The sequence below is a fragment of the Xiphophorus maculatus genome, chromosome 11 (genome assembly GCF_002775205.1).
Source record: "Xiphophorus maculatus strain JP 163 A chromosome 11, X_maculatus-5.0-male, whole genome shotgun sequence".
NCBI lineage: Eukaryota > Metazoa > Chordata > Actinopteri > Cyprinodontiformes > Poeciliidae > Xiphophorus > Xiphophorus maculatus.
This window is the reverse complement of record NC_036453.1, coordinates 14,784,780-14,812,185: the sequence shown is the minus strand read 5'-3', so window position 1 is coordinate 14,812,185 and position 27,406 is coordinate 14,784,780. Positions and strand designations below refer to the sequence as shown.

The 27,406-nt window shown below is 42.6% G+C and overlaps 1 pseudogene; it reads right to left on the bottom strand.

The window, feature by feature from the left end:
* Window positions 1-9,593: 9,593 nt before the first annotated feature.
* On the bottom strand, window positions 9,594-11,432 carry LOC111610098 (annotated as a pseudogene).
* Between the last annotated feature and the right edge of the window lie 15,974 nt (window positions 11,433-27,406).

Genomic DNA, 27,406 nt, shown 5'->3' with positions numbered 1-27,406 from the left:
ACACGCATGAGAAGATCAAAACCAGCCAGAGTCCCACGTAGATCTTTACTGTGAGCTCTGGCCGGACCCAAATGCACAGATTTTTGATCTTCTCAAGCGTGTCGGCCATGTTTCCAAAAAGCTCCTGGGTTTTCTGAGCAGAATTGAAAGCCAAGTGAACCATCTGTAAGACATTTGTGCCTTTCAGATGTTCCCCTGGCTCACACATGTCGGGTATGATGCTCCCCGGGATCCTCCAGCCTTTGGTAATTAAATAATTTATGGAAAGTTGGAGAATCCCGAGGAGCACGATGGAGGAAAATGTCCAGCTAAACCACACTGTGCACATGTACAGACAGAAAAAACAGGCTGTCATGTACACAGAGTGCCAGCTGGACAAAGCAGACAGGTTTTTAGAAAGGTGTGCCACAGGTCTGAAGTCTCGTTCAAGGCGTCTCATGTTCTTTGTGATCTTTATGGGGCTTAGTGGGTCCTCCCTCTCCACGATCGCCTTTGGGTGGAAACTAAGTTTTTCCCTAAACGCTCTAAGGCGATCGCGGATCTTCATTTTGGCTGCCGTAGTTCCTGGTCTCTCTGAAAACTCTGTGGTCTCAATGTTGGAGGCAACACATTAAATCTTTAGAACTTCTTTGATCTATTGTGATGTACATGATGTCATCTATGACCTCATCAGTGAGCTCACTGGACTTCTGGGGCAAGGTCTTGCTTCTGATCGTTGCTATGGAAACGATCAGAACAGTTCTGAATGAGTCAAGCTGAAATAATGACTAAATACTTAAATATTAAGTAATATTTTTTATTTAACATGAAGAGATTAACAGTAGATTTCTACAAATTAGAATTTTTGCGTTTGTGGTTTTCCGTACCTGCTGTGGTATAAGTGGTTGTGTATTCCAACCCTGACTGGTTTCGATGGAGTAGGTGGGTGTGGCGGCGTGGCGAAGTGACCTGTACCACCATTGCCATATGTTTGGCTCTAGATTCCACATGTTTCGACTGAGCTGCACCAAACTTACTGGGATGGATCCTTATCCAGCCCCAGACAGGAATCCATAAGAATCCTTGGTGGGCGTGGCCTAATTTATCTACAGCGCCCTCTAGAAGCTTTTAAAACATCAGCTCCAAGCCATGCTTCAACCCAGACGTATGAAACTTGGTACACATGTGTATCTGGTCAGGACCTACAAAAACGTCTCTTGGAGCCATGGTCCAAACTCAACAGGAAGACGGTCATTTTGGATCAAAGCCGCCATTTCCTCTTTTTTATAGACGTCTCATCTGATCGAACTCGTCCTACAGCTTTTGAGATACGGACTTCAGAATCACTCAGCATAACCTTGAGGCACTGAAGGTCAAACAGTTATCACAGGATTTTTCATGTGGGCGTGGCTTAGTGTCAAAGTCTGACTATTTGCCATAAAACATCAAGGTGCAATAACTTCCACATACAAAGTCAGAGCTGCATCAGACTTTCTATGTCTCATTATAGACCAGCCCTCATCACATTCACATGGTTACCTGATGACATAACCTGCGCCCCTCCCACTTCCAACAGGAAGTCACCTGTTTTTTTCTGCTGGATTTCTTACTTTTACACTTTGATTCACATATAAGTGACATAAATGACATGATGATGAAGTCTCTCAGAAAATACTGAAATTATTGTTTGATCCCTACTTCTTCACTGTGTGTATGATCAAATGGGATCATCTAACTCTTCATAACAACACATCATGTCTATCAAACCCTACAGGAAGTTCTTGCTAATCTTTCACTACTAAACAGGAAGTGACAAAAACTCATCTCCTGGATGTCAGATATCAGCCATCACATTTTTACACAACATGTGCTCCTTTACCCAATAACAACACTTTTGATAAGCAACTATCGACTCACAGTCGACAATAAACGTTTTGATTCATATTCAATTGCCCTGATTAAATGATTTTTTCCTGTGCCAGACCACCTGTAACAAAAATGTGCAGTGGTTAAGGATTTATTCCATTAAGCTTGGCTAAACAATACTGCCTGATTTAATTAAAAACAAAAACAGAGAACTGTTTTTCATTCACAGATCTAATCAATGCAAGGCTTTCAGTTCTTCTAATTTATTTTTCTCAAATAATGAAACGTCTTTACACTGCAGACTTAAATCAGGGATTTGTTCCTGATCACTGTTTTCTATTTGTCTTCCTTTTTGTAATACCACACACTCCAAGCGTTCCAGTTCAACCTCAGAACACCATTCAGCCCATCGTCTTCCAGCATTACATCACCAGTAACATTGTCCACAGATTCCAACTCAAACTCACTCCTACTTAAATCTACAACAGACTTTACTGAATGTTTTGTTCCATCAACAAATCCAAACAAACCAGTTCTGTAAAACTCACCAAAGGTTGCACAACTTGAAGGCTTAAGTTCACTATCAAAGCGATAAGGTAGAAATAACTGCATTATGCTTTGGTAAAACTTTTCTGGCTCTTTTGTTTCAGAGAAACGCGCATATCGAACAGCTGCTGGTTTTGTCCAAATTCTTTTTGCAATAAACCCAAAGTCATTACTCAACTTTATTGCATTTCTACATTTCTCATTTTTTGTCAAAACGCTATAATCTGAAGCCAACTTAACCAGGCACATATTATTAAACACATTATCATTCGGCCTATTCTTATAGCGGTCAACTATACCAGTCATCCACATGTCTTTTGGGGTAAGACCCTGTGATGTAGCTTTTGTCTCAAAACAGAAATGGGAAAACTCATTTTCACAATATTATCACCAGTTGGAATAAAAATAACGCTCCGAGAAAACTCCTTTAAATGCATGTTGGTGAGTCTATACACTGCTTCCTGAACACAAACATCACGGTTATGCAAATAGACTCTATCAAATCTCTTTAAAGCTTCTTTAGCACAAACATTTCCTTCTTTGGCTGCTTCTCTTTTTGTCCATTTCCTAGAAGAAAACCAATTTCACGTTAAATTTTTGACATGTAAGATACAATATGAACACAACATGCATATATATCAACACGATATTGGATATCAATATTTGCATTCCAAGCTTTTAACAGCGGTCTACTATATGGATTAATCCAGATTTCTTTAATTTGCCTTTTGAACACCATTCCTACTAAATCGTTTAAATTCTGATTCAAATACATCTTGATTTATGCACAAGCCTTCAAACATTTCTTCCACCGTGCTATATGGACAGTTCTCACCCTAACCCTCCTGATTTTTATTTTATAAAGACACTAATATTTATTACAATACAGAGACATAAGAGTCGTCTTCTCTTATGAACAACACCACCAAACCAAAACAATAAGAACAGATCCAATAAAATTAATAAATTACAAACTTTAAAACGATTGTTTCCTTAAAATAAGTATCACTGCTGTAGCATTTTACACACTGCATCCCTGTTTCTTTCAAAGTTCAGCTTATTAATAACACTTCCCAATAATTTATAATCTGTTACAATTTCAACTTGAAAAGTCATGAATGATTGTGCGGGTAATGCTGTTGGATTGGGATTTACAAAAGTCAGTGAACATATTTTTAGTTTTGGATACATTAGTGTAAATGTGGATCAAGTCTGTATTTTCTGTGACTGTGAAACAGGGAAATGTTCAATCTGCACTGACTGGTTTTCATGTTTTGGTTTCTCTGCTGAATTCACCTGATACAGTAGGACCTGTTCCTGTGGCCTTAAGGAGGAAATGTTCTGTTTCTGTGTTTCTCATCAGTCGCCTGACATCAAGGTTTCCTTGTTGGTTCAGTCTGCGTTTGTTCGGCTTCATATCTACACCAGAAAGTTTCCACAGTCCCACAGTTTTACACAATCAGTTTTGGTTGCTCTTCGTTACTTTTGTTGTTTTTTTTAAATCTACACAAATACCTCACAATGATGAAACTAAAAATGATTGTAGACACATTTGTAAGTTTATGAAAATGTAAAAGTATTCATTGTGGCAGTCAATATTTCCCTGATGATCCTTCAGTTGTTTTGCTGCCACTTGTGATGAATTCAGCAGACTGAACAGGATGTGGAGTGAAAGCCTTGTGTCTACAGAAAGTATCTCAGCTGATGAAGAGGTTTCAAGGGTCCATAGAGTAGATAGATTTACTGATTTTTTAAAAACACACTGGAGGACATTTCTGATTGGAACATCAATGATTAAAACACCTAAAGCAGACAAACGCAAGAGGACACTGTCCACCAACACCAGGGACGGGCTGGTTTTATACATGCCTGACAACGGAGGTCAGTCTGGCATTCGTTAGAAAAAGACTGGACGTTATTATTTCACAACAAAATAAAAGACCTACGGTGAAATCTGGAGTACGGACACAACCACAACGGAAAAAACAAAAATATCCCAACAGTCCACTGCAAGACCCTGTTAACACTGAAGAAAAACCTTGGTTGTTAAAGAAAAGTCTCAATGTTTACTATTGCATAGGTCTGTCACAACCAGTGGCTCAAAAAGCGGGTATGCAGTGTGTGCAACGCATAGGGGGCGCTGCACTAGACGGGGCGCAAAAACGATGTGGGGAATTTTTTTTTCTAGTCAGCATTTTATGTACTTAACAGCAGTTTGTGTATGAAATGATCAATAACAGAGGAACAGCACTGATCAGGCGGCCCTCCCCTCCTGCCAGCCGCTCTCCCCTCCCATGTAGCTCGAGCAGCGGCCCTTCGAGAACGAGCTGAGGCGCGTTTTTTTTTTTCTTTTAAATTTGAATTGTAGTAATGCTCTCGACTACAGGGAGCTAAAGATGGGGCGGTAGATAAAACACCAGGGCACAAAACAGAAAACGGAAGAGGGGGAGGAATAAAGATGTTGGAGAGACGAAGAAAAGCTTTTCAAAGTAGTTGAAAGACAGAAGGTAAGTAATGTCCTTGTATCAACAAGAGAGTTGTAAATATTCAGGTTAGCTTAAGCTAGGCTAAAATGACAGGCGGTTGTTGTTGTCCAATACGGGACGCGATTTATTCCGTATTGCTATAAATGTCTGATAGACACACCTATCACACACATCTCGACAATAAGTGTAATAATAACGACCAAAACAAAACAGAGGAAATATTAAGGTCAGCTAAATTGTCGTTTCGGGACCTAAATTCGAACCTCCTCCTCGCCTCCCCACGAACTGACGCTGTTGTCATGGTTACCTAGAGACGGTTGCTACGCAGGCGCGGTGAGCTGCTACCAACCCGCGTCTTTTTAAAATGTCCACCCGATAAAACACCGTCCTTAGAAGCAAAACCTCTGACAAAAACACAGACGGTAGTAGGAAGACACACATTCCAGGCTAAACAACCAGAGTGAAGTTTAATAGGGGCATTAAAAAATGTGTCGGCGATATTCAGTGGCGCACAGTGGGTTGTTTGATATCAGACAGAATGGGTCAGGAGAGGAACCGCAGACCCGTCAGAACCTAAAGAACCAGACATCAGTCTCTTCATCCCTCAGTCATTTCCTGAGACCTAAAAATAATATAAATGGCGATTTAAAGAACAAATCATACAAATAGATTAATAGTAAATAAATAAATATTGTGAAGAGAAACCGTTTATTTTTTTCAACATTAAAAACGTTTGTTAGGATTGTGTAGGAACATTTTTTGATATCTTTTATAAATACAGTGTTTTGTGGTTAATATTATTTCACCATTTTATTAATGTGGGTTGCCAGTTTGGATCAGGCTTCCTATCAAGCTATAAGAACGATAGAAAACATGCTAACAAAAAGCCTCAGACCTGCAGCCCACAGGCGGTTCTAGACACAGTCTAACAGAAGTGGCTCTTTGGCTCAAATATATATTAAATTATGACATGCGATGACATGTTCGCATACACCTCAGAAAGTATGTAGTTGTGCCCCTGGTCACAACAACAAATGTTACAAGACAATAAATTGTCCCAGAAGTTATTGTGATAAACGGTAATATTGTTGTACAATGGCAATGGTATAACAATGCAAGAACAGATTCTCATTTGTCAATAAACTTTAAATTCTAATGAAGATTCAACGCTGGAACTGGAAGACCTTTTAAATAACCAAAATAAATAAAACAACAGAAACAACAAATAAAAAGGATTATTAAGTCTCTATAAACTAAATTATCCTTCAAAAAAAGATCTGGTTGAGACCAAAACTCCAGACTGAAAACTTTCATCATCCATATTTAGGCAGAAATAGAAAAACAATAAATCAGGCAAATGGAAATTATTAAGTTTGTTTTAACTGATCATACAATTAATTGATTCATTGCTTTTTGCAACATGGCACTTATTTCATGACGCTTGTTTTACATTTACATTGTTATAACCTTCTGTAAGTCTGAATCAGTTCAGTCTTTCTGGTAAATCCCGTTCTAATGTAAAATATGACAGATTATTGGATTAAGGACATTTCTAGCATACTACATGCAAACCGAGCAAATTTGTTATTTCAGAAGAGTTTATCAAACTGGTTGCCCTTTGTATCACTCTTTACCCATAAAACATAAATTCAGTTCTACCTTTGCCGTTTCGTGGTCATCATCCATGTTGGAGTAAATATTTCCACTCAGGTACTGTAATCTGTTGTTCTTGTGTCACACTGATGTGATTTCTCACCATTTTCAAATTTTCTGTCTCCATGGATACCGCCTCTATACTCAAACGACTTTCTTTGTTAGCTGGAGCTTTCCGGTCGTTTACGCAAATGGTTTCAGCTCGTTAAGGATTGGTGAATGATGTTGCTATGGGATTTTGTAATCAACCTGTTTCTATTGGCTGTTAGATGTGTCAATCACCCAAATCAACCAATGGGCTGCAGAAAATCTCCCTTGTATATTTGGTTTTCTGACTCGATGCTTCTATAACCAGAGCGCCCAGGACTGTGCTTTTTAGTACTAATTCACTATTATATTGTTTACAAAAAAAAAATCACTGTTATTAATTGCAAATAATATTTATAGCAAGATATAGGTTGGGGAAAAAATAAATGTAAAAAAAGAGAGAAATTTGTATAATTGGTGCCAAAATGTCTAAAAATGGCACATTTGGAATGTTTGCCTGGAATTTTATCAACCAATACCTTTCTAAAATGTCTATGGTTCAGGTTTTTGGAATGAAATTTGGTCCAGTAATTGGTCAGAACCTGCATTGTGAATTGCTAGAGGTTCTATGTTTCCACTGCATGCTTTTAAAGAAAATCCACATTACGTAATGTATTCTATTAGAATTTATTATTTTTATTTAGTATTTTTTCACTGTGTGCCATATGTATTTGTTCTTTCTCAGTAATACAAGTGTTGATTTTTAGACTTCTAGAGTATTCTCAGGAATATTACCGTTATCTTGATACCTGAACCAGTCAAATACACCTTGTAGTGTAGTGTAGTGTCCGGCTCCAGTCGGCCAGCTGCACGTCCAACAGCTGGCGGCAGAACCGCAAGCCGGAGGCCTGTGACAGCAGCAGGGCCAGGCGGTGGTCGCCTAAACACACACATCACCATGGTTACACACACTCATTTGCCAAACACTGTTTATAGCTCCAGTTTAAATTCACTATCAGGTTCTGCCGGTCTCCATCAGAACCCGAGGTTCTGTCCGCTCCTCTCACCTTCCCTCTGGGCGAGTTGGCACGCCTCGCTGACGCGGCGGCCCGTCAGGTAGCTGAACAGTTTAAATTATAGGTTTAAATGATTTTATCACCAGATTAAATGAGAAAATCTGATCCATGTGTGAGTGAGGAAGAGGAGGAATGTGGAGCGGCGCAGGCTGCTCTACCTGGGCCTGCACCAAGAACTACCTTGTTGCTGAAATGTGCCATAAAACAGGGTTTATACAGGAATCCTAGACTTGAATTTACTACTTATTTTTACTATAGCTACAATATTTTTACTCCATCCATCCATTTTCTTCCACTTTATCCAGGGTTGGGTCGTGGGGGTGGCAGTTTAAAAAGGGTGGCCCAGACTTCCCTCTCCCCAGCCACTTGTTCCAACTCCTCCAGGGGGGAAACCCAACTGTAACCCAGTGTTAAAAACAAAAGTAAATAATTAATAGATGTTGATTTAATGTCTTCTTCTACAAGATTAAAAAGTATAAATAGATTTCATGTCTTATTATACAGTAAGAGTTAAAAGTAATAAAGTTAAAAAAATAAGTTAATAAATATGTTCATAAATATAGATAAAAAGTTCTAAAAATCTTTAAAAACTTTGACATATGCTTTTAGTGATTGCTTTTAGTGACAGATTAAACAACCAATAGCTGGCACAGTGTGATTTCACATCAGCCAATAAGGTTGATTGTCCCGCCTCTTTAACTGATGTGCTGAGATTTTGCTCAGACTGCGTCAGACACGCTTGAGAACTCAGCGCTAACGGTTGTTTCCGCTAATAGCCTGGAGATCTTGTCAAATTTGACAGACTCTTGGAAATCGGTAAGAAAAAACAACGTTAAAATAGATTCGCAAAATATATCATTCAAAATAGTAAATCCGTTTTTATTAAATCTCAGAAAGCTTCCCTTGTGAGCGGCTGAAGCCCGGAAAAATCCCCTTGTAGCGTCGTGTAGCATCGGTGAGCCAACTGCCAAGCACGCGCTTGGCAGTTGGCTCAGTAAATTCGCTGAAAATTGGATAAAATACCGAGTAACTGATCAAATGTAATAAAAATAAAATTGTATTGTAAGATTTTTTATTATTATTATTGTGTATGTTGTATTTTATCTATGTAGTTGCACTTATTTTTCTATTAGCACATGTTCTAATATTTCAACGGTGCTAATTCATGGTTCATGGTGCTGTAATGTGCTTTTCTGTTAGCATTGCTTGGGAACTTTCTGTTCTGAGTAGGTCAGAGCTAATGTGAGCTTCTAATCCACATTCTGATGTTAAATATAGTGTTATAGATGTACTTCATTGGCCCATATATATATATATATGTGTGTGTGTGTGTATATATATATATATCTGTGTGTGTGTGTGTGTTACCACATATAAGCTAATTTCTTTAGTTTTACTGATGTTTTGGTAATATTGAACTCTAATAACTTGAATATTGTTGTACAACATGGAAAAAACTTGAGAAATGATGAAATATCTCTTTGAATTGTAGCTTAAGCTTTATTGATATTAGCATCCTGTATTTTAAGATGCTTTACTTTGGCCTTGTTCCAGGTCAAGATCATCCTCTCCAGAACTTGGATGGCGAGCCCCAGCCCAGAGGACCGAGTGAACTGGTAGATGGTGACCCGACTGGTCACTAGCCGTGAGACATTGAATGAACATTTGACAGACACATTGAAAAGACCAAACAAGCATTGAAAGAACATTTGACAGACACATAGAAAAGAATGGGTTATTTTTTTTTATTTTATTTTTACATGTTGGTGGGATTGAGGAGGTCTTTGACGTATTCTGCACATCGGCCCACAACGTCCCAAGTTGAGGTCAGCAGCACACCATCCCCACTATAAACAGTGATGGTGCTGTACTGCTTGCCCCTCCTTAGATGCCGGATGGTGCACCAGAATCGCCTCGAAGCTGTGCGGAAGTCTTTCTCCATGGCCTCTCCAAAGTCCTCTCACACCCAGGTTTTTGCCTCAGTAACCACCTGAGCCGCATGCCACTTCACCCACTGGTACCCATCAGCTGCTTCCGGAGTCCCACAGGCCACAAAGGCTTGATAGGACTTCTTCTTCAGCCTGACAGCATCCCTCACCGAAGGTGTCCACCAATGGGTTAGAGGGTTGCCACCGCGACAGGCACTGACAACCTTGTGGCCATAGCTCCGATAAGCCGCCTTGACAATGGAGGCATGGAACATGGCCCACTCAGACTCAATGTTCCCCATCTCCCCCGGAACTTGTTCAAAGTTCTGCCGGAGATGGGAGTTAAAGCTCCGTCTCACAGGGGATTCTGCCAGACATTCCCAGCAGACCCTCACAACACGTTTGGGCCTGCCAGGTCTGACCGGCTTCCTCCCCCACCACCGGAGCCGACTTATCACCAGGTAGTGGTCAGTGGACAGCTCTGCACCTCTCTTCACCCGAGTGTCCAAGACATACGGCCGCAGGTCCAATGAAACGACAACAAAGTCGATCATCAAACTGGGGCCTAGGGCGTCCTGGTGCCAAGTGCACATATGGACACCCTTAAGCCTGAACATGGTGTTTGTTATGGACAATCCGTGACGAGCACAGAAGTCCAACAACAGAACACCACTCGAGTTCAGATCGGGAGGCGGGGGTGAGCGTTCCTCTCAACCACGCCCCTCCAGGTCTCACTGTCATTGCCCACGTGAGCGTTGAAGTCCCCCAGCAGAACCAGAGAGTCCCCAGGAGGGCCACTCCATCAGTTGAAACACCTTTCCAAAACCAGTCGCTCTCATCATCCTGAGGGAATTGAGAGACAACTATGTCCGACTTCTTCCCAGGAAAGTAATAGTCCAATTATCTTCTCCATACCCGCTCACTCTCCGGAAGGTTGAAAGCCTCGTGAAAAGCTCCTCTCTTTGTGCTGTGGTATCAGCCGCCACTTTCTTCTCGTCTGGCTCAGGAAGGTGTTTCTGAGCTCCCTCAGCTGCAGGTCAGTGGGTAAATTAGTCCAGAAGTTGTAGGGGGCGTCAAAACCGTTGCTGCAGCAGCTTCGAGCACCTTTCAAAGATCAAGTCAATGATGAAAAACTTGATCGCTACAGAAACACCTATGATGAAGCCCAGCAGCTGGTATGGAAACACGCATGAGAAGATAAAAACCAGCCAAAGTCCCACGTAGCTCTTTACAGTGAGCTCTGGCCGGACCCACATGCACAGATTTTTTATCTTCTCAAGGATGTCGGCCATGTTTCCAAAAAGCTTCTGAGTTTTCTGAGCAGAATCGAAAGCCAAGTGGAACATCTGTAAGATATTTGGGTTGCCTTTTAGATGTTCCCCTGGCTCACACACGTCGGGTATGATGCTCCTCGGGATCCTCCAGCCTTTGGAAGTTAGATAATTTATGGAAAGGTGGAGAATCACGAGGAGCAGGATGGAGGGAATGGTCCAGCTATACCACACTGTGCACATGTAGACACAGAAAAAACAGAAAGTCATGTGCACAGAGCGCCAGCTGGATAAAGTAAGACAAGTTTCTAAAAAAGTGTGCCACAGGTCTGAAGTCTCGTTCAAGGCGTCTCATGTTCTTTGTGATCTTTATGGGGCTTAGTGGGTCCTCCCTCTCCACAATCGCCTTTGGGTGGAAATGGAGTTTTTCCTTAAAAGCTCTAAGGCGATCGCGGATCTTCATTTTTTCTGCTGTTGCTCCTGGTCCCTATGAAAAGTGTGTGGGCTCAATGTTGAAACACCTTTCCAAAACCAATTGCTGCCGTCGTCCTGACAGACCTGGGACACACTTTGGTCCGCTATCTTCTCCTTAGCCGACATCGCCACTTTTGCAAGGTCCCAATGAAACGAGAGCGTTGAGGGAAAAAGCGCCTCTCTCTGGCACAGAGAAAAGCATTAGAAATGCTCCTTCGGGCCGAGCTCCATCGTAGCAATCCATCTGCTCCACCAGGTGTTTCTGAGCTCCCTCAGCTGCAGGTCGGTGGGTAAATTAGCCCAGAAGTTGTAGGGGGTGTTAAACCGCTGCCGCAGCTTCGGGAACCTTTCAAAGATCAAGTCAATGATGAAAAACTTGATCCCTACAGAAACACCTATGATAAAGCCCAGCAGCTGGTATGGCAACACACATGAGAAGATCAAAACCAGCCAAAGTCCCACGTAGATCTTTACAGTGAGCTCTGGCCGGACCCAAATGCACAGATTTTTTATCTTCTCAAGGATGTCGGCCATGTTTCCAAAAAGCTTCTGAGTTTTCTGAGCAGAATCGAAAGCCAAGTGGAACATCTGTAAGACACTTGTGCCTTTTAGATGTTCTCCTGGCTCACACGTCGGGTATCTCTGGTCCAGAAATGTGAGCAGTGGGTCCAGGCAGAGGTTGAAAAGCAGAGGGGACATTGGGTCTCCCTGTTTCACTCCGACCTTTAGTGTAATTGACCGAGTACGCCCCCTGTGGGTGAGTACCCTGGAGCTGGCGTGCTTGTATGAGTTGCTGATCAGGTCGCAGATGCCAGCGTCAACCTTCCTCAGCTCCAGCACCTCACGAATGTGCTGGTGTGAGACTGAGTCAAACGCGCGCGCCAGATTAATAAACACCACAGCGAGGGTCTCCTTGTGGCGAACCGCCCTCCGCACCACACCGTCAAGTAGCATCAGGTTACTACAGCCCTCGCCCCTAGTAAAGCCCTTCTGTGACGAGTGGGCAGGGCAGGCTTCGCTCAGTCTGTCACAGAGAATTTTAGACAGGAGCCTCAGGATGGTGGAGCTAAGAGAGATGGGCCTCCAGTTTTCTACTCTACTCAGCTCCACCAGATCCGAGCTCTTAGGGACCAGAGTTGTACGGCTCCTCTTGAGGAGACACCTGGGTTGCCTTTTAGATGTTCCCCTGGCTCACACGTCGGGTATGATGCTCCTCGGGATCCTCCAGCCTTTGGAAGTTAGATAATTTATGGAAAGTTGGAGAATCAAGAGGAGCAGGATGGAGGAAATGGTCCAGCTATACCACACTGTGCACATGTAGACACAGAAAAAACAGAAAGTCATGTGCACAGAGCGCCAGCTGGATAAAGCAGACAGGTTTTTTAAAAAGTGTGCCACAGGTCTGAAGTCTCGTTCAAGGCGTCTCATGTTTTTTGTCATCTTCATGGGGCTTAGTGGGTCCTCCTTCTCCACAATCGCCTTCTGGTGGAAACTGAGTTTTTCCCTAAAAATTCTAAAGCGATTGTTAATCCTCATTTCGGCTGCTGTTGATCCTGGTCTCTATGAAAACTGTGTGGGCTTAAGTGTTGCTTATGCTCAGGGTGCTTGGTCTCTACATGGCGAAGCAGTTTGAAGCTTCATTGCCTCATTAACGAGCTGGTCACCACATTATGCAGAGCGGGCTTGGAATGTGGGAATAACCTACCAGGGTAAATCTATTTTCCTGTCTCTTCTCTGGGTCTTTTCCACTTCGCTAAGAAACTTTCCAAAGACATCTGATCTGTTTCTTACTCATTTTGCTGCTTGTGGGCTCAATGTTGGCGCGCAAGACGTAACCGAGAGAATCCGGTTAAATGATTTTCAAAACAATAGATCCTCCAGACTCAAGTAATACATAAAACGGAAATATTTAATTATTTCTTGCCCGGGGGTTGGGCATCACTGTATTAAAGGATCTCTATTCACCTTTCACGCTGGGGAATAGAGATTGGCAGTATTAAGAGGAAATGTTGGGTTAAAGTCCCAGAGGAAATAAAAATTAAAAAATATATAAAATAAATAAATAAAAGAGGGGTGGGGTAGAGTCCCTCCCAGATGTTTGGGTTCGAGTCCCAAGCTGGGTTAAGAGAAAAAAAAGGAACCACAGGTTTCTAGGTTAGAGTCCTAGTGAAAGTCCTTATTGGTAAATAAGGCAAGTATTTTCTTGAGTTTTGGTTTTCTAAATTGAGGGAACTAAACCCTTAGAGAATCCTAAAGACCTTTATCGGAAATAAAGGCCCCTCTTAGAGCAGTAAGAGGCAGAGCGACCACAAAGCTGATTTGTTGGATTCTGCAAAGACGTTTGCAGTCTAAAGAGGATAAGCCACCCAATTCAAGAAGAATGGGTCTACGTGGTTCCAGAACGCAATCTCCTCCTCCGGGTGAAATGTTTGACTGTATGATAATTAAATATGGAGAAAAAAAGTGTGTATGCTGTGGATGAATCGGTAAAAAGTGGTATTTTCCCTATGGGTGGTTCATTGAAACTGACTGTTTTGAAAGGAGTACAAAGAGAAATTGAACATAAAGAAAGTACATTAAGAGAAAAAAACAGATGGAGACTAAGAGTTGTTGATCTTGAGAAAACATAAAGAATGTCTGGAATGCTGGATGAAAGAAAATGATCGTAGGGAAAGACAGAAAAATGCTAAACAAATGATACGATGCAAGGATGATTCTGGGAAAATAGCGGGGCGACATGACAATGCTTCTGTTTCTACGATAAAATCTGAAAATGTTTTAGCTTCTGTGACTGCATCTTGTTGACATGTTTAGCAAGTGGGTGGAAGCTTTACCATCAAAGCATGTGGACAGTCACACCGTAACTAAAGCTCTGCTGACTGAAATGATTCCACGATGGGGTATTCCTGACAGGATTAGCAGTGACAATGGCACACCCTTTGTTAATGCTGCATTATCTGAAGTGGGAACGTTTTAGCTAGCTAAATGCTGTGAGGAAACAGGTCTGTCATGGGTTAAAGCCCTACCAATCGTTTTGACTTATATGAGGATGCGAAGAAGAGCCAGGATTAACCTCAGTCCATTTGAAATCCTGTTTGGCCAACCTCCTAACTTGGGTTTACGGCCTCAGAGAAAGGTCCTTCCTTCCTTCCATGATGATGCAAAGTTGTCTTACTGTCAAAACCTGTTGAATGCGATTTCTCAAGTTTTTCAGACAGTGAAAGACGCATTGCCATGTCCTGCCGAGACTCCACTACATGCCATCAAGCCCGGTGATTGGGTCGTGGTGAAAGACTTTCGGAGGACGCATTGGAACTCCAAACGCTGGTAGGGACTGTTTCAAGTGCTGCTCGACACACTTACGACTGTTAAGGTTACAGAGCGGGCAACGTGGATTCACGCCAGCCAGTGTAAACGGGTACCGGAGCCTCCAGAGGACACTCATCCTGACGGGGAGGAATTCGTCCAGCAGTCGACAGAACAACAGACCAAGGAGAACGATACGCAACTTTCTGAATGAGGATAAATGACCTTACTGCTGCTGGTGTTAAGTGCTAGTAACCTCTGACACCCATCATTCGGGAAAAGAAAAGAGACGACACAAAGGAATACAGAAGGGACAAACACATCAACGAACATTGGTTGTTTTGTACATCAAAAGGCTCCCCAACCAAAGAACTATTGCTGGTCCACTGGCGAGTGGTCGAAGTGGGGATTGAAGATTAAAATAAATATTAAAAGAGTTCCTGAGAGAAAGAAAGTTAAAGGGAGTTCATCATGACGGCGATCACACATTCATCTTGTTCCAATTGCAATTATTTGTGTTGGCTATTTTTAATTTTTTGTTGTTTGTTTGTATCACTCAGGTGGTGGGGTTTATTTCCCTCTGATAAGGTGGAAAATTTTCCTCTACATGAATTGCGAGATATTAAATGGCTGTCTACCGTTGATTTGCAACTTAAACATTCCACTCCTTACGCCTTGAATTTGTGGTACCACTATGCTAAGTATATTGCAGCACACTGGTTTCTATATTGAACAGGTCAAATTGCTATGTTTGCTCACACATGCCTTTAGCTGCCCACTCCCCATTGGTGATTCCACAGCCTTATCCAAACATCTCTGACTTGTTTCCAGACATTTTGAATTCTCCTCCACTTCCAGCTCTTAATGGTTCCACAGGCTTCACAAAGCTCTCTGAGGAGCATTCTTTGAGGAACCTTTCATTGGCCCTGTTCACATTCCACCTGAAGTAGGATTTGACTGTTTTTTGAATTCCAAAGTTGAACTGATAGGTCACACTCCTACATTTACGGACAATATACCCCATTCATATTGCAAATCTGTACTTGTTCCTTGCGCTCCGTATGCTAACAATGCTTCTCTTAATTACTCTCGAGCTCCTCCAGGAACTATCTGTTCCCCTTATTACCAGGTGCCAGATGCCCTTGGCACTTTGCCCCGAATTGATATGTTCTGGCGCTGTGGATATTCCCTATACCTGGCTCTCCCAGCATATTGGGCTGGTAGGTGTGCCCCAGTTATAGCAAAGCATTCTTATGTTGTTGGCAGTATAGAAATTCATGAGCAACACCGACAGGTCCGCAGATCACCCATAGACACGCATGACCCGATTTGGGGTTCAAATGTCCCAGAGGATGGCAAGTTGTGGACTCGGGGTCAGAGGCTGTTCTATCCTTCCTTCCTTAGGTATTGGTAAAGTTATGCTTCGTGTGGAGACTTTGAGTTACAGGTTTGAGTCATTTGTTAATGATGGTTGGTCTTGGAGCGGCTAAAGTCGAATTAACTGCGTTAAGCCTAATGGCTCTTCAAAATAGAATGGTTCTAGATCAACTAACAGCTTCTACAGGGGGGTTGTGTGATGGTGGGTGCTTCTTCTTGTACTTTTATTCCAGCTGATGATGAAGATGGTGGTGCTGTTGCTCATGCACTGTCTAACCTGACAGCTCTAAAGAACGCTCTTAATGATGACCATGCTTCTCCATCCGATTGGTTGTCGTGATTTTCAGGTAACGGTTGGAGACAACTCCTAATAAAACTTCTCACACCTGTGTTTATTGTATTGGGGATATTAGTGATCTTATCTTGCTATGTGATTCCCCTACTTAAAAGGATAGTAGAAAATGTCATTAACGTTCATCTCCTGAAGTACACTTTCCTTACTCACAAAACCGATCAGTTCCGTAACCCTACCTACCTGAGTGATGGTTCTGATGACTTGGACTTTTTGTCCTCCAGTGATGCGGAGGTTAATGTGTAATGTTTGGCTTTTTTGTCTTTAAATAGTTAATCATTGATATTTTCAAGCTAGTATCCTAGCTTAGCTTTCCTATCCTGCTTTGCACATTACAGAAATGTCTATGTTTCACAAAAACAAATGCCTGTCCTTTCTGCATGTTCTGAATATGCATTTTATATTTTGATTTTACATTTCATTTGATCTGGAAATATGTTAGTTTTTTTTCTTTTTAGTTTTTTCCTTTTAAGGTTTAGTTGGAGTTTCCTTGTTAAGAATTGTTGTGGCATTGGTTTTAAATTGCTCAAAGAAATATATGTGATTCAGTACAAATTGTATTTCTAGCTACTTATAGGGAAGGTTTTCTATTAAGCTTTTTGGTTCTTTTTACTACTTGACTTTATTATTTCTTGTTTGTTTTTTTAAACTTTTGGTTTTAGCTTTTGTGTAAAAAAAATTTTGTGTGTTTTTTGATTTTTTCATGTCTTCAATCATTGGTGTGATTCCTCCACAATTTTCCTGGACAAACATATACAGGATCGTCTCCCTGGCAAGGAGGGGTTGCAGGATAACTTTTCCTACCTGACAGTCATATTGTTACAGGGTTCAATAAGTGAATGCCGGTTGGTTTTTCGTATCTTGCGTTTATGTTTTTGTTTTTTTTTTCTTTTTCTCACATCTTCCAGGATAGTGTTTGTTATATCTTTTAGCCAAAGAGGGAAATGATGATTAATATTAAATATTATATTTACTTATAATCAAAAGGGGGGGAAATGATGTGGAAAAATTACAATAAGGTCACACCTGCTAGTTGTATGGCTTTATGTCAGTGGTTCTTAACCTGGGTTCGATCGAACCCCAGGGGTTCGATGAGTCGGTCTCAGGGGTTCGGCGGAGCCTCTGCCGTGGAGATAAAGACACACTTGTGTAAAGTCGTGATGATGCGCCCCGCTTGGCCATCACTTACTGCAGAGGATCATGTTATATTGCTCAGCCAATCGGTGCTGCGGGGAATTTAGTGCGCGAAGTATCAGCAGCTGTCGTAGTTGTACGTCGCGTGGTTTCTTTCTTAATATTTTAATCCATACTAAATATGTCGAGCAAAAAAAGAAGAAAATGAACAGACTTTGCTCTGAAGATGCACTTGCCAAGGTGAAGCCACGCCTCTCTGAACTGGTCTCCCAAAGACAACAGCAGAAGTCACACTGATTTGCAGGTATGTCATTTGTGCAATGCTTTATTCTGGCCCCAAAAAAAGTATTTTGTGTATTCAAAATGACAAAAAACAAATTAAATTTAAAATAAAAAATAATTAAGTTATTAAAATTTTTTGAATTCTTTGAAAAAATCCAAATTTATTTTTAATTAGTAAAGTAGTGAAAAAATTATTTTGGGGGCTGAAATTCTTTTATGGGGCCGAAATATTTTTTGCGGGCCAGAATAAAGTAAGACTGTAACTTGCTGTGAGTTCATGGTTTTGTTCTTTGAGCAAAGATGACGTTCATGCACGGCTCATTTTGTGCACCAGCAAAAAAACATATACCTATGTCTTGAATTTGGAAAAAAATTATTTTATTTATCACTAAAGAAGGGTTCGGTGACTGCGCATATGAAACTGATGGGTTCGGTATCTCAAAAAGGTTAAGAACCACTGCTTTATGTTTATTCTAAGTTCCTGAATAGTCCCACCAAGATAAAGCTATTTGGGTTACATGTACAAGGTTGGACACCGTTTTTCTCAGCTGCATGGGAACCAGTCTGTTTCCCATGCTGTGGATCCCTTTTGTATAAAACCCGTGTGTTGTCTCTGCCTGGCAGAGTTTTCCGTTCAGACTTGCTCCATTATTGACTGTCCTACAAGCTCTCTGACTTGTGCGCAATTCATGAATAAACCTGATTGAGTGATTTTACCTGACCAGTGCTTGGAAATCGATTTTTCCACAACAGTCCTAAAATACAAAGGTCTCGTTGGAGCCATGAGTTAAGTTTGGATTTATGTTCTTTAATCTTGTTTCAATAGTTAAGGTTGATTCTTGGTTTTTGGTTATAACAGTTCCCAAGTATTTCATTTCAGATTTAATTGGAATGCTAGATATTTCTTTTAGGGGAGTGTCGTGAATGGCTATAAGCTCACATTTTTTAAAATTTAGCATTGGTCCTGAAGCCTCTGAAAAAAGTTTAATTTTATCAATTACAATTGGAACTTGCTTGTGATTTTTTAAGAAAACGGTGGTGTCGTCTGCTAACTGGCTAATGATTAATTCTGTACCGAAAACGTCTCATTTCTCAATGTCTGCACAGTTTGTAAGATAGCTTGCTAACATTTCTGCAACCAAATTAAAGAGATATGGGGAAAATGGGACACCCTGGAGGAATTCCAACATTAATGTTAAATCTAGCTGTGGTGTCCTTAGGTAGTATTACACAACTATTAATGTTTTGATATAGACCTCTAATTAAGTTAATAAAGTTTGCTCCAAAACCTAAATGTTCAAGAACTGAGAATAAGAATTGGTGTTCCACCGAGTCAAAGGCTTTATGAAAGTCAAGGAAAAGAATAAAGCCATCATCTTTGATCATGTCCCTATATTCTATCAGGTCCTTTTCCAGTCTAATATGGTTGTGGATTGATCTTCCTTTTAAGAAGCAAGACTGTGATTCTGCAATAATGTTTGAGATTCCCGATCGGAGACGCATGGTAAATATGGTTGTTAGTAATTTATAATCGAAATTTCTGAGTGTAATAGGTCTTCTATTCTCAATAAATCTAGGGTCCTTGGGGACCGGACTCTTCCACCGTGGAGGCCGAAGCGGGTCGGCTGCCGCCGGGGAACCGCGGGACAGAGGAGAGTCCACGCGCTGAGGGAAGATGCCGGAGGTGAAGCGGGCCTGAAGAAGGCCCCCGACTGCAGAGAGAGGAAGGTCAGAAACCAGCAGGAAACATGTCAGAAAATAGAAACAGATATAAAACCGTGTAGCCAACTTCCTGTTTTCAAGGAGATCAGCTCCTGTAAACAACAGCACAGTTAGCTCCTTTTACAGGAATGTGGAGCCATTTTACCTATTTAGCCCTTACAGGTTTTTGCAGAAATTTAAGTCAGTAGATCCCAGGATTTTTCACACTAATAACTGGGTTTTATTATCAGCCTGGCGGGCCTCCAGGCTTTACTAAACCCCCGCCAGGCTACGCTTAGTTTACAGTGGAAACAGATTAAGCCAGATTTATTGTTGAAGTACCATCCCGTCCCTTAACTTGTCCTGCTTCATCTTAACGTTTCTACCAGGCGGGTTAAAGCTGCTGCTGACAGGATCTGGGCTGGAGGTTCACGACTGTAAATAGAAGTTATTGCAGAACCTCAAGTGTTAAAGGAAGATTCGGCCCATTTAGAGTTCATGAAATAAACATCAGAGAAAATATTGTAGCAATAATTAGAACTGCAGCAAAAAGGCAAACATGCCACAATGAAATGAATCAAAATGTCTCCTAAGCATCGGCGGACTGACAGGAGCCACAGGGGGATTCCAGGTAGATTCCAGGTAGATTCCAGGTAGACTCCAGAGATGCGCATCACAGCAGCTGTTCCTCCAGGGCCGGCCCAAGGTAATATGGGGCCTTAGACAGAACCCTCTGGAACCCGTCCTACTAAGAACCTCAGCATCACTAACATGTTTAAATATCGATCAGGTGAATCTGTGAGAAGGAGACCAGGTTTATTGGCCCAGTGTAAAATCAATCACTGATTATTGGTTATTTGCTGTGATGCATTTGTGAACAAACCCAATTCAAACACAAAGATTACACCATATTGTAGCCATGGTAACACAACAATCAAACTATCAAGATGATTCTTTAAACTTTTACAAAGTAAACGTCCTAATTAAATCCTACATGTACTATTTATTTTTCTCAGCTGAATGCATTAAATAAAATGTAATAACATTGTCATTCTCTATAAATGATGCTACAGGTTTAGATCTACAGTCTGTGTTACAATTAAACCATTTCTAGGGGCCCCTGAGTGTCTGGAGGCCCCTGAATGGCCCCTACCAGCAGCTATTGAGTTTTCTTTGCCGTGATATCCCAGTCTTATAATTCTAGATCTAGAAATCTAACATCAAACTATTATATAGAGTTAACCCCTTTGAGCTTTTTGATCTATAAATCAGTCTGCAGCCAGGTTGTTCTAGAGGTTAAATAGATATTATTAGGACTTAATTAGTAAAATGGCAGCAAATTTTCTTATTTCATAACTTCATAACCTTTGACCTTCTCTCCTCTGGTCTGTTTAACAGCTACAGTCTCAGATCAGCTCAGATCTCCAGGACTGTCAGCAGCAGAAACAGAAACTTTATACCTGTTGGGGAAAATATAGACTAGATTTGCTTTGCATTTCCCCACATGATGGCAATGATACAGTAGGAACCAATTAGATTCTTGATTAATATGGGTTGTTGCTATGTTGTTGTACGGAGTTTTTGTTCAATGTGCCCCTTTTTTAAATTTGAGCCCCGGCCCCTCCATAGGTCTCTGCACAGCCCTGACCCGGAGCAACAGAACCACCAACATTGAAACACCAAAATGATGAAACATCCATCAGTCAGACAGAAAATCCTGATTTACAATCAATCAATCAATTGAGTAATAAATCAACAAATTTATGGTTAATAACAACATTTATTCTAACATGATTGGACTGCAGTGAACATTAAACTCGTCCCAGCAGGCAGGTCAGGATTTTGTTTCTGTTTACCCAGCAGGTAAATCACCTGACTGGAATAAACCTGAAAACATCCAGATTTTTATTAATATGTCAGATAAAAAAATGCAAAAAAATCTAAATTATTACATCTTAATTATTCTGAAGCCACCTGGTGGAGAAAAGCTCCGATCAAAACAAACAATACTAGTAATAATAATAATAACAATAATAATAATAATCAATGATAAAAATGTGAATTTGATTCTTCCGGTTTAAATTATTTTATCACCAGATTAAATGAGACAATCTGATCAATGTGTGAGTGAGGAAGAGGAGGAGTGAGGAAGGCGCAGGCTGCTCTACCTGGGCCTGCGGCGCCACGATCTGATTGGATGCTGGGAGAGACCAGTGTGTTCAAGTTGTGCTAAAAGCAGTTAGCCTATCAGAAAGCTATGCTAGCCTAAAATAGCCTCAATGCTAAACATGTAGCAGCTAATGCTAATGTTAGCATTTATAATCACATTTCTACAGAAGTTCCATGAAATTGTGAAGATAAAAGGATAGAAAAACATTTTGAACCTGAAGAACAGATTAAAAATGATAAATATCTTTGTTATTTATTTCTATGACTTGTGATGTAAAGCAACAAGAACTGCTGTTGCTGAAATGTGCCGTAAAACAGGCTTTATACAGGAATCCTAGACTTGAATTTACTACCTATGTTTACTATCACTGCAATATTTTTACTCCATCCATCCATCCATCCATCCATCCATCCATCCATCCATCCATCCATCCATCCATCCATCCATCCATCCATCCATCCATCCATCCATCCATCCATCGTTGGTAGGTTGGGTTGGAGGTAGGATCTTAAAAAGGGAGGACCAGACTTCCCTCTCCCCAGCCACTTGTTCCAGTTCCTCCAGGGGAATCCCGAGGCGTTCCCAGGCCAGCCGAGAGACATAGTCCCTCCAGCGTGTCCTGGGTCTTCCCCGGGGCCTCCTCCTGGTGGAACGTGCCCGGAACACCTCACCAGGGAGGCGTCCAGGAGGCATCCTGACCAGATGCCCAAGCCACCTCAACTGGCTCCTCTCGATGTGAAGGAGCAGCGGCTCTACTCTGAGTCCCTCCCGGATGACTGAGCTTCTCACCCTATCTCTAAGGGAGAGCCCAGACAACCTACGGAGAAAACCCATTTCGGCCGCTTGTATCTGTGATCTCGTTCTATCGGTCATGACCCAAAGCTCATGACCATAGATGAGGGTGGGAACGTAGATCGACCGGTAAATCGAGAGCTTCGCTTTTTCACTCAGCTCTCTCTTCACCACGACAGACCGGTACAGCGCCCGCTTGACGGCAGACGCTGTGCCAATCCGCTTGTCGATCTCCAGCTCCCTTCTTCTCCCTCAATCGTGAACAAGATCTCGAGATACTTGAACTCCTCCACTTGGGGCAGGACACTCCCTACTCCCATCCCTCCACCCCCGACCCGGAGAAGGCACTCTACCCTTTTTTGGCTGAAGACCATGGACTCGGATTTGGAGGCACTGATCCTCATCCCAGCCGCTTCACACTCGGCTGCAAACCGCTCCAGCGAGAGCTGCAGATCACGACATGATGAAGCCAACAGGACCACATCATCCACAAAAAGCAGAGACGTGATCCTAAGGCCACCAAAAAGGATCCCCTCAACACCTTGGCTGGTCCAGTGTTGCACGACCAGGACGAAAACCACATTGCTCTTCCTGAATCCGAGGTTCAACTATCCGATAGAACCTCCTCTCCAAGACCCCTGAATAGACCTTGCCAGGGAGGTTTAAGAGTGTGACACTCCTGTAATTGGAGCACACCCTCCGGTCCCCCTTTTTGAACAGGGGGACCACCACCCCAATCTGCCAATCCAGGGGACCTGGCCCCGATGTCCATGCAATATTGCAGAGTCGCGTCAGCCAACACAACCCTACAACATTCAGAGCCTTAAGGAACTCCGGACGAATCTCATCCACCCCCGGGGCCCTGCCACCGAGGAGCTTTTTAAGCACCTCGGCGACCTCGTCCCCGGAGACTGAAGAGCCCAACCCAGAGTCCCCAGGCTCAGCTTCCTCAATGGAAGGCCCTCCGATTTTCCGCCTCCTGGTGCTCCCTCGTCACCTCCAGGTGGTCCCAGGGCTCCCTCGTCGCCTCCAGGTGGTTCCAGGGCTCCCTCGACGACTCCAGGTGGTCCCAGGGCTCCCTCGACGCCTCCAGGTGGTCCCAGGGCTCCCTCGACGACTCCAGGTGGTCCCAGGGCTCCCTCGACGACTCCAGGTGGTCCCAGGGCTCCCTCGTCGCCTCCAGGTGGTCCCAGAGCTCCCTCGTCGCCTCCAGGTGGTCCCAGAGCTCCCTCGTCGCCTCCAGGTGGTCCCAGAGCTCCCTTGTCGCCTCCAGGTGGTCCCAGGGCTCCCTCGTCGCCTCCAGGTGGTCCCAGAGCTCCCTCGTCGCCTCCAGGTGGTCCCAGGGCTCCCTTGACGCCTCCAGGTGGTCCCAGGGCTCCCTCGTCGCCTCCAGGTGGTCCGGCCCCTGCGCCGACATTGTCCGCCGGACCGGCCTTCAGGGATTCGTCTCCTGCACCACCAACGTTGCCCCCTTGCTGGATGGATGGATAGTTTTGGCCCCACTTGGAGAACATTCAATCCCCATGAAGACAGAAGAGCCAAGGCTGGGTTCCCGAAGCTGCGGCAGCGGTTTGACACCCCCTATACCTTCTGGGCTAATTTACCCACCGACCTGCAGCTTAGGAAGCCCAGAAACACCATCCTGAGCAGATGGATTACCACAGCAAGGGGCAGCCATCTTGCTGTGGTAATCCACATTTTAGAAAACAAAAGAAATGTTTTAATCACTCCTTAGCAGAATATAGAGACCAATTAACTAAAGTCGTGATTTTAGACTGTGGCAGGAAGCCGGAGTACCCGGAGAGAAACCTGCAAACAGGAAACTACTTTTTGAAGAGAGGGGGCAAAGGTCAACTAGACAAGCCAAATCAACCAACAGTCATTTTGTTGGACTCTGGGATGAAGCCGGAGAGAACCCACTAATGCACTTGGGGAAAATGCAAACCCCATAAAGACAGAAGAACCCAGGCAGGAACTCAGACCCAGGCAAATGTCTTATTCAAAGAAAAGAAAAGAAAAGAAATCACACCTAAGCAAAATTTAGAAACCAATTAACTAAACAGTCTCAATTTCAGACTGTGGCAGGAAGCCGGAGCACCCGGAGAGAAACCTGCAAACAGGAAACCTGTCAAATCTTTTTACCTTTCAATCTAATAATTTAATTTAACTGAACACATCAGGATAAGTGTTCAGTCCCAGTCAGATTTCTCCAGCCTCAAATGGTCAATTATGATTTGTTCTGGGATTTTTTTATCTTCCGAATTTGTTATTTTTAGCTCCTCTCCAAAAGATCCTTGATCATGTTGAAGAGGAGGGGCTGGAGAAACTGTAACGTCAGGTGTGATTTCATTTCTTACCTTTTCCCAAAGACATCCGCCGGTTCTTCCTTGCCGTTGAAACGCCTTTCCAAAACTAGTTGCTGCCGTCGTCCAGACAGACCCGGGACACACTTTTGTCCGCTACCTTCTCCTAACCCGACATCGCCACTTTTGGAAGGTCCCAATGAATCGAGAGGGTTTCCTCCAGCGTTGAGGGAGAAAACGCCTCTCTCTGGCACCGAGAAGAGCATTAGAAATGCTCCTTCGGGCCGTGCTCCATCGGGCCCTTGCCGTGGCAATCCATCTGCTCCACCAGGTGTTTCTGGGCTCCCTCAGCTGCAGGTCGGTGGGTAAACTAGCCCAGAAGTTGTAGGGGGTGTTAAACCGCTGCCGCAGCTTCGGGAACCTTTCAAAGATAAAGTCAATGATGAAAATCTTGATCCCTACAGAAACACCTAGGATAAAACCCAGCAGCTGGTATGGCAACACGCATGAGAAGATCAAAACCAGCCAGAGTCCCACGTAGATCTTTACTGTGAGCTCTGGCCGGACCCAAATGCACAGATTTTTGATCTTCTCAAGCGTGTCGGCCATGTTTCCAAAAAGCTCCTGGGTTTTCTGAGCAGAATTGAAAGCCAAGTGAACCATCTGTAAGACATTTGTGCCTTTCAGATGTTCCCCTGGCTCACACATGTCGGGTATGATGCTCCCCGGGATCCTCCAGCCTTTGGTAATTAAATAATTTATGGAAAGTTGGAGAATCCCGAGGAGCACGATGGAGGAAAATGTCCAGCTAAACCACACTGTGCACATGTACAGACAGAAAAAAACAGGCTGTCATGTACACAGAGTGCCAGCTGGACAAAGCAGACAGGTTTTTAGAAAGGTGTGCCACAGGTCTGAAGTCTCGTTCAAGGCGTCTCATGTTCTTTGTGATCTTTATGGGGCTTAGTGGGTCCTCCCTCTCCACGATCGCCTTTGGGTGGAAACTAAGTTTTTCCCTAAACGCTCTAAGGCGATCGCGGATCTTCATTTTGGCTGCCGTAGTTCCTGGTCTCTCTGAAAACTCTGTGGTCTCAATGTTGGAGGCAACACATTAAATCTTTAGAACTTCTTTGATCTATTGTGATGTACATGATGTCATCTATGACCTCATCAGTGAGCTCACTGGACTTCTGGGGCAAGGTCTTGCTTCTGATCGTTGCTATGGAAACGATCAGAACAGTTCTGAATGAGTCAAGCTGAAATAATGACTAAATACTTAAATATTAAGTAATATTTTTTATTTAACATGAAGAGATTAACAGTAGATTTCTACAAATTAGAATTTTTGCGTTTGTGGTTTTCCGTACCTGCTGTGGTATAAGTGGTTGTGTATTCCAACCCTGACTGGTTTCGATGGAGTAGGTGGGTGTGGCGGCGTGGCGAAGTGACCTGTACCACCATTGCCATATGTTTGGCTCTAGATTCCACATGTTTCGACTGAGCTGCACCAAACTTACTGGGATGGATCCTTATCCAGCCCCAGACAGGAATCCATAAGAATCCTTGGTGGGCGTGGCCTAATTTATCTACAGCGCCCTCTAGAAGCTTTTAAAACATCAGCTCCAAGCCATGCTTCAACCCAGACGTATGAAACTTGGTACACATGTGTATCTGGTCAGGACCTACAAAAACGTCTCTTGGAGCCATGGTCCAAACTCAACAGGAAGACGGTCATTTTGGATCAAAGCCGCCATTTCCTCTTTTTTATAGACGTCTCATCTGATCGAACTCGTCCTACAGCTTTTGAGATACGGACTTCAGAATCACTCAGCATAACCTTGAGGCACTGAAGGTCAAACAGTTATCACAGGATTTTTCATGTGGGCGTGGCTTAGTGTCAAAGTCTGACTATTTGCCATAAAACATCAAGGTGCAATAACTTCCACATACAAAGTCAGAGCTGCATCAGACTTTCTATGTCTCATTATAGACCAGCCCTCATCACATTCACATGGTTACCTGATGACATAACCTGCGCCCCTCCCACTTCCAACAGGAAGTCACCTGTTTTTTTCTGCTGGATTTCTTACTTTTACACTTTGATTCACATATAAGTGACATAAATGACATGATGATGAAGTCTCTCAGAAAATACTGAAATTATTGTTTGATCCCTACTTCTTCACTGTGTGTATGATCAAATGGGATCATCTAACTCTTCATAACAACACATCATGTCTATCAAACCCTACAGGAAGTTCTTGCTAATCTTTCACTACTAAACAGGAAGTGACAAAAAACTCATCTCCTGGATGTCAGATATCAGCCATCACATTTTTACACAACATGTGCTCCTTTACCCAATAACAACACTTTTGATAAGCAACTATCGACTCACAGTCGACAATAAACGTTTTGATTCATATTCAATTGCCCTGATTAAATGATTTTTTCCTGTGCCAGACCACCTGTAACAAAAATGTGCAGTGGTTAAGGATTTATTCCATTAAGCTTGGCTAAACAATACTGCCTGATTTAATTAAAAACAAAAACAGAGAACTGTTTTTCATTCACAGATCTAATCAATGCAAGGCTTTCAGTTCTTCTAATTTATTTTTCTCAAATAATGAAACGTCTTTACACTGCAGACTTAAATCAGGGATTTGTTCCTGATCACTGTTTT